The sequence below is a fragment of the Leptinotarsa decemlineata genome, unplaced genomic scaffold (assembly GCF_025532065.1).
Source record: "Leptinotarsa decemlineata unplaced genomic scaffold, Ldec_3_MD MMD2_tig00026282_RagTag_RagTag, whole genome shotgun sequence".
NCBI classification, from domain to species: Eukaryota; Metazoa; Arthropoda; class Insecta; order Coleoptera; family Chrysomelidae; genus Leptinotarsa; species Leptinotarsa decemlineata.
The window spans coordinates 9,559,419-9,566,912 of NW_027412668.1; the positions used below are offsets into that span (position 1 = coordinate 9,559,419).

A 7,494-nucleotide genomic window follows, 5' to 3' on the forward strand; every position below is an offset into this window, starting at 1 on the left:
TACAGAAGATACTTTTCTCTACTCAGTTTGTATAACATTTGTTGTAGAATAAGAATCAGATATCATTCATATGAGTTCTACTTTGAATGAATGGTAATAAATTGTACTCACATGGAACACTGTCACCCTCACTGGTATACACCGATGTTTCGCCTTGATACACTTGCCCTAAGGCTCTTCAGTACCAAATTGGATAACATTATAGAAAATACACACACTTCATTCATGAATTACGATTTTGAATGTCACGGAATAAGCTTGATCTGCTTATGTCATCGATGACATAGTAATGACATTCATTCACCTATTTGATTTAATCCCAGCCAAGAGGAATCTTATTTGAATTGAAGGGGTTATATTTTTAGGAGTGATTAATTTTTGGGAAAGAAAGTTTTTGGCTTTCTACTACTCCATCTGATACAAAAAAAAGGATGAGAGAATCTTCCAAAAAAAGGAAGGAAGTAATCAATTTGAAAATAAGTAACTCTATACAAAAATGTGTAGATCATGCAAAGAAGTAACTTTCAGACACAAACTGATGTATCAGATGGAGTAGTAGAAAGCCAAAAACTTTCTTTCCCAAAAATTAATCACTCCTAAAAATATAACCCCTTCAATTCAATTGAAGGAGTACTTCTGCAGAAAGCCTACTATGACTTAAAAGAATATCATGATGATGTATTTTAACTCTTAGTATTTCAGATGTTTACATATCTGTAATGATTTATTTATTTATCATCTGTAATGGTTTATATATTTATGTCTATTTATGTATATATACATTTTTGAAACTGTTTAAATCTATTCATTCACTGTATATTATAATGTTAATATTTTTCAAAAACTTCAACATTGTTGACTTCATAAAGTTTTACTAGCTTTGTCAATAAGGATTTCTTGAACAATAAAGAATGATTGATTGATTGATTGACTTGTGTCTGACTCTCAATACAGTTCATGTAATCGATATTGGAAATTTTCAAAATATATTATCACTGGCTATTTTCCTATAGTGTTGTATTGTGCTAAGTAAATACAAACTTTTTATGTCCTATTTTGTTACATATACATATATTCAGTATCTACTTGAAATTGTATATCTGTTTAAAAATCTGTTTAAAATCTGTTTCAACGTTAATCAGCTGTCGCCCCCATACGAACGACAACTCTCAGAAGTTGAGAAACTTGTGCGAGCTAAGGAATAACGAGGTCTTACCTTTAAACGTGTGATTCCCAACACGGTTGAAGAATCATCCTAGCTTCAACCAGATAAATTCTCTCGAGAAAAAAATCTGGTCGAGGCGAAAATCGAACCCACGGCCTTCCGATCGTGAGTCGGGCGCACTAGCACCGCGGCTAATTCCACAACTATTATTTTATAGTTTTATATGACTAAGTAGCATTAGCTTATACGTGTAATTTTGTTTGTTTGTTTTTTATTTAATTATTTTAACCAAGATATGAATCTTCAGACAATAAAGCATATTTTGACTTTGACTATACTGCATTCTATTGGACAAGTTACTTCTCAGTCATTCAGGAGCCAGTCTCCGCAATTCCAGAGAATCAACTCTGCTTCTGCCGGATTGAGGATATGGTATAGTAATGAATATTACTGGAGTTTAATCACAATATCATTCCGTTATTTTTAACACTTCGATACGTGTTTCAGTCACCAAGTAATCATCTTCAAGAGGAAGATTAAACTATTTTAATCTTCCTCTTGAAGATTATCACTTGGTGATTGAAATACGTATCGATGTGTAAAAAATAACGGTTTGGTGATTGAACTTCAGTAATATTCACGACAAAAGGTGTATGTTCGGGCTAGTAGTGTGCGCGAAGTAAATTCATTTTTCCATAGAAACTAGACAAAAACATCGTATCTGGATTTCTAATAGAATATATTGATTTCTGGGCCACCTGGTAGTTTCTCAAATCTTAAAATGCAGAATCTATTTCCAGAAAGGATGACGTACTCTCATATTCCGCTGTAGTTTTGCGTGAATGTATGTACTAAATCTTTCCATATCGCTGAATAAGAAGAAGGAAAACAGTTAAATGGCCCACTTGATTATCGCATTTCAACCAATGAGACCATTTTCATGAAGTTATTCAGAATATGAACTCCACCCAGCAAACCTCAAATAAATATCCATCGACGTGATTAGATTTGATGATTTTTATTGAAATCAATTTTTATATATAGTGCATTCCATTTAAAACGAGCCAGCCTGAATAACCTCTGGTACAATGATTCACAGAAAAAATAAAAAATCAGGTCAACAATTATACAGGAGCCCACATTTTGGAATATTCGTTCTAGAGACAATTATGGAAGCAATAAATTTGAAAAAACGATTTTTTTCCTTGAATCAAAATATGATGACTGTATAGTGGGAAGAACAAAATTTTCTATAGTAAACGTATATAGTGGTACTATAGTATAGTAAATGTTTCCACCAACTTCCATACAATGATACAGACGAGCTTCCATTGTCGCTCTCACATGGTATTCTCTCTCAAATCTTCCAATATTGATTAAATATCCTAAACTTCAGACTTCAAATTACCCCACTGAAAAAATCTACAGAAGCGAGATCCATAGATCTTATTGGCCATTCTGTAGGACCTCTTCGGTGGCCATTATGAAGGACCTCTTCTGCCAATCCAGCGACCAGGAAAATGATCATCCAGGAATTGTCGCACTGGAGCTGCATAATGGGGAGGTGCACCATCCTGCTGAAACACTATTTCGTTTTCTAATAAATGTATATCCTCCTCAATGGTCGTATTGATGTACGGTATTATTCGATTCTCCAACAAATCCAAATATTTATCACTAGTCAAATTATCATCGATAATTTGCCAAAACATTCAGTTTTTGTGGTCGTTGGGTATGAACTTGACGGTATAAATGAGGATCCGTATAAGGACAATATCGACAATTTTGCCAGTTCACCTCTACATTCAATCTAAACGTCCATTTATCCGAAAAGCAAATTGTATACAAGAAATTCTGATGCAACATGATCCATTCAGTGAGACTTCCACAGAACTCGATACGTCTATCGAAATCATCTTCGTTCAATCCATGAACTACTCTAATATTATATGGATGAAATTTGTACTTATGAAGGATCCTGAAAACATTTTTATAACTGATTCCTGATTCTTGAGATAACTTAGTGAGAAATTGCGAATTTTCTGTTAGTCCAACGTGCCCTAAAATTGCAGAACAAATAGCTCCATCGTTGACAACTCTTGAACGGTTATGCTTTTTATTGTTAACAGATCCAGTTTCCATAAATATTTTCAATAGTTCCGAAAAGTATTCATGTCGTATATTTCTTCCTCGATTATTATCATTGAACATACGGACAGCAGCTCTAGTACTATTTCCATCCTGGTAGTACAAACTCACAATTCCAATCCGTTCTCGAAGCATATTTATAAACTATTGCTTCTCAAGAATTTACAAAAACAAAAACACCAATTGTAACTTCACCTGGTAGGTAATCGTTAATGTAGAATGAGACAAATACCAAATGAAGAGAATATCAAATTCAAACTCAACTAGGCAGAATAAGACTTTTTTGAAGTATACTTCACAAAAACACCTATGAAACAGAGGTAACAGATTGTACAGAAGTTCATTCAGGGTCGATCGTTTTCAACTCTCATAAATTTTTAGCTTCCAAACTATGAGCTTCAGACCATAATTTATTTTACTTTGTTGAAATCTGTTCATCATGAAACATCTGATGATGCAAAACAATTGATCTATTAAAAAAAATGGGGACATGCTCTGGGGGTGCCATAGGAAAAGTTAAATTAAATATGAATATATCAAAATGTGTCAACCTGTATATTTTTGTTGGGATGTTTTTTTATTTTTCCAGAAAATCATTGTTTCAAAAGTTATTCAGGGTGGCTCGTTTCCAACTCAAATAATTTGTAGCTCTCGATTCAGACCAGTTAGCTTCAGATCATATGTTTTATACTTTGTTGAAATCTGTTCATCATGGAGCATCTGATAATGCGAAACAATATAGGATCATCCATTTGAGAAAAATTGGTAACATGCTCTGGGATGCGATAGGGGAAGTAACATCAAATGTGAATATGTCAAAATGTGTCCCTGTGAATCCTATGGTTGACGTATTTTTCATTTATCCGAATGGGTTTTGACGGAACTTCTGTTACATTTTTTGAATCTGATCAAAATTATAGCTCCGGAAATTGAAAATAACAATAAGAATGTTCCATTTGAACATACCACTGATGACATCGTCACTCGAAGGTAGACCACCCTGTATATGGATTTATGACTGAATGAGGAATCTACTTGGTTCAGGAAAAATTAATGTTTGTATCTACTATAATACGCATATTCGTCGATATTATTACTATTCATATGATGGAACTTATCTCTAGAAATTCGTCCTCTCAATAAAAAAGTGAAAAAGGTGGAGGTTGTATAAACAGATTCAAAAATCATTGAAAATTCAAAACAAAATACAGTAAGGTGGTAATACTTTTTGATTTTTGAAATGATATGGAGTGCTATAGAAATGTAATAATATTGAAATACAATTTGAAGACATGAAACTCCGGTATGAATGATAATTTTCATGACAACGAAAATAACAACAGAAGTTTCGATATAAATGCGAAAAAGAGATGAACTAGATTCTGAACATATTTAAAAAATAGCCCTGTTCATAACAAAATTCAGTCATCCCCGAAAATAATTACGAAAATGTATACTTTGTCCAGAAATAATTTCCGAATTTTGAACACCCTGTATATATCACCACAAAACTTCATTACCGATAATTACCTCGGATCGCCAACCAGTTCGAATGAAACACCCACACCACACGACTTCAACGTCCAACAAAACGTCCGAAACCTTACTCTGACCGAGACTTTAAACACGTTATTTTCTCAATTTGCTGCCAAAGCACACACCAATCAAGCGGCCGAACTGAAATTTATGGAATCGCTGAACTTCCCGCGCGTTGAAAACCACACTGAAGTTTTCCTCTTCGGATACTCGTTGGAGCCGAGGAGAGAGCGCGTGCGCAGCGCTGGTCCTGCTGCATTTCGCAGGAATTATGAAATTTGCAGAAAGACGGCCAAGGAACGGACTGGTGTTGATGAGATTTCGTTTCTTGGATGTGAAATATTTCATTGGGTGCACTACAAGATGGTGCAAATCTGGCATTATACTAAATTGTTGATGTGTATCGCTCGTTTTCTAATACCGTGTTGGATACTACAGAAACTACCCATAGACCGAGCTTTCCACAATTTCCGGACTCAGTAAAGTACAGTATTTGTTTAGATTCTTACTTTTCAATCAAGGAAGACACGTTCCATATACCACAGTTTCTGTGGTTCTACAGTGACCGTTTTCCTTTCAGTTATTTTGAAACTGTTGACTGGTCTATTGTTCCTGGTCTCAAATAAAACTGCAGACTATGATGTTTTTCGTGCGATTCTAAACATCGGAACGTCGTGAAGTAACTCGGATTGAACCTTCTTTATTTTTGATATTTTGTATTTTCCGTAATACATCTCAAAAAATTCATTTCACTTTCAGTCTATGTATGTTTGTTACATATGCTTGAAATTTCACCTATTATAAACAACCATTCATTATTTCACTTCCATTTCAGGTCATAATAATTTGGTTGGTTCACAAATTAACATTCTTGAATATTTGAATTTTTAACTGACCCATTTTAATATCAGATTCGGTAGGTTTGGTGATAAATTTTCATTGTATTTATTCTTCTGTAAATTTTAAATCTGTTAACATCTTTTCAGACAATGGTTGGGTTAGGTTGAGTCCAAAGTGAGTGGGTCTATTCGACCCTCCACCGGAACCCGCAAGGATTCATTGTGGTTCACACTATTCACACTCGACCAAATAAACCCGGCTTCTTAACGAAGCCGATCGGTTTATATGGTGAGTTGTCTTTCAAGTCAGATGATAAGAGTATGGTTTTGCTGAACTCTAAATATCTGATTCGGTTCCCAGCGGGGCAAGCACAAAGTATGTGCTCTGCTATTCCATTATTTTCCGAACAGAGGCAACACACTCTCTTTCGACAGTCTGAGTCTTTGCATATGATGATTCAAATGACAGTGACTTGTAAGAAGGCTTGTTAGATATTGTAGTTCATCCCTAGTGTAGTCCAACAACTGTTTGGTATCAAGCTTCGAAAGGTGAATAAACACCTTGAAGAGAGCCTGGAAGATTCTGCCAGAAGTTCATAAATCTTCTTGCCACCCAGGTGTTCAATCTTTGTTTGGCAAAGACTAAAGCGATGACAAAGACAGGTTCTGGTTCGATGAAGCTACTTGCAGCTTCATACAGATAATGGTACTACCAGACAATTGTAGTCGAAACTTGTAACATCTACCAAGAAACACTGTCAATATTTCCAAAGAAACATTGAATTCAACTTTTTTCATCCTTAAGATCAACCATTTGAAATTATTCCAAATCACGTATGTCATCCATTTCAAGTATATGAAGTTCTTCTGAGGAAATGAAGAACAAAATCAGGCTACCTGAAAGTGCATGCATTTATTTACTTTAACTAATAACTGCAAATTTGTTAAATTCATCCAGACAATAGAATATTAGATAGAAACATAAGTGTGAATTTGGCTGAAAATTTGCTAGTTTGGGTCAAAACGTGATTATTATTAATTTGTTGGTATACTCTTTCAGAGACTTCCCAGAACTAGGTATAGGCAATGATACATTCAGTGATGTAGCGTGCTCAGAAAAGCATAGAAGCCGAAAGCTAGGTATAAAATATGTCTATTTTCTGTTGAAATTATTCAGTGAGCTGAGAAAACGAATTATGTCAATCACTTGGTTGAAGAACGTGAGCCTGAAAAATTCAATCTTGAGATAATTACAAGAGAACAACAAGAATAATTCACAAAATTCGCTATAAAGCATTTCGTGAATTTAATTCCCAATACTGGCTTTTCCAATATATAAACCACTCAAAGGTCGTAGCAAAATAACCGGCTGGAATTGAAATCTGATTTGAAGTATTAGCAAATTTTCAGAATTTCAATCTAGGTTTAAAGAGTTCGTCCAGATAAATAAATATTATAGATAGGCAGTGCTTTCGGAAATTACTCCAGCAATAATTTCTCAATGAAAAAATCCAATATTGATTGTCTCAAGCAAAGCCGCCCATCTGAAGAGAACTTCAAGATTATATATATATATATATATATATATATATATATATATATATATATATATATATATATATATATATATATATATATATATATATATTATATGAAAGTAGCTGTTTTAAAAGGACTTTCTTTCAGTTTGTGTCTGAAAGTTACTTCTTTGCATGAACTACACATCCATGTATAGAGTTACTTCCTTCCTTTCTTTGGAAGATTCCCTCATCCTTCTTTTTATGTATCAAGATGGAGTAGTAGAAA

The 7,494-nt window shown here is 34.1% G+C and overlaps 1 protein-coding gene across 1 annotated transcript in view; it reads right to left on the bottom strand.

The window, feature by feature from the left end:
* The window catches only part of LOC141484654 (limbic system-associated membrane protein), a 100,268-nt gene extending 95,242 nt beyond the window's left edge, over positions 1–5,026 (bottom strand). Inside the window, exon 1 of the mRNA XM_074179776.1 lies at positions 4,844–5,026. The gene's annotated coding sequence lies outside the window, so the exon portion shown is untranslated. The remainder of the gene's footprint in view (positions 1–4,843) is intronic.
* Between the last annotated feature and the right edge of the window lie 2,468 nt (positions 5,027–7,494).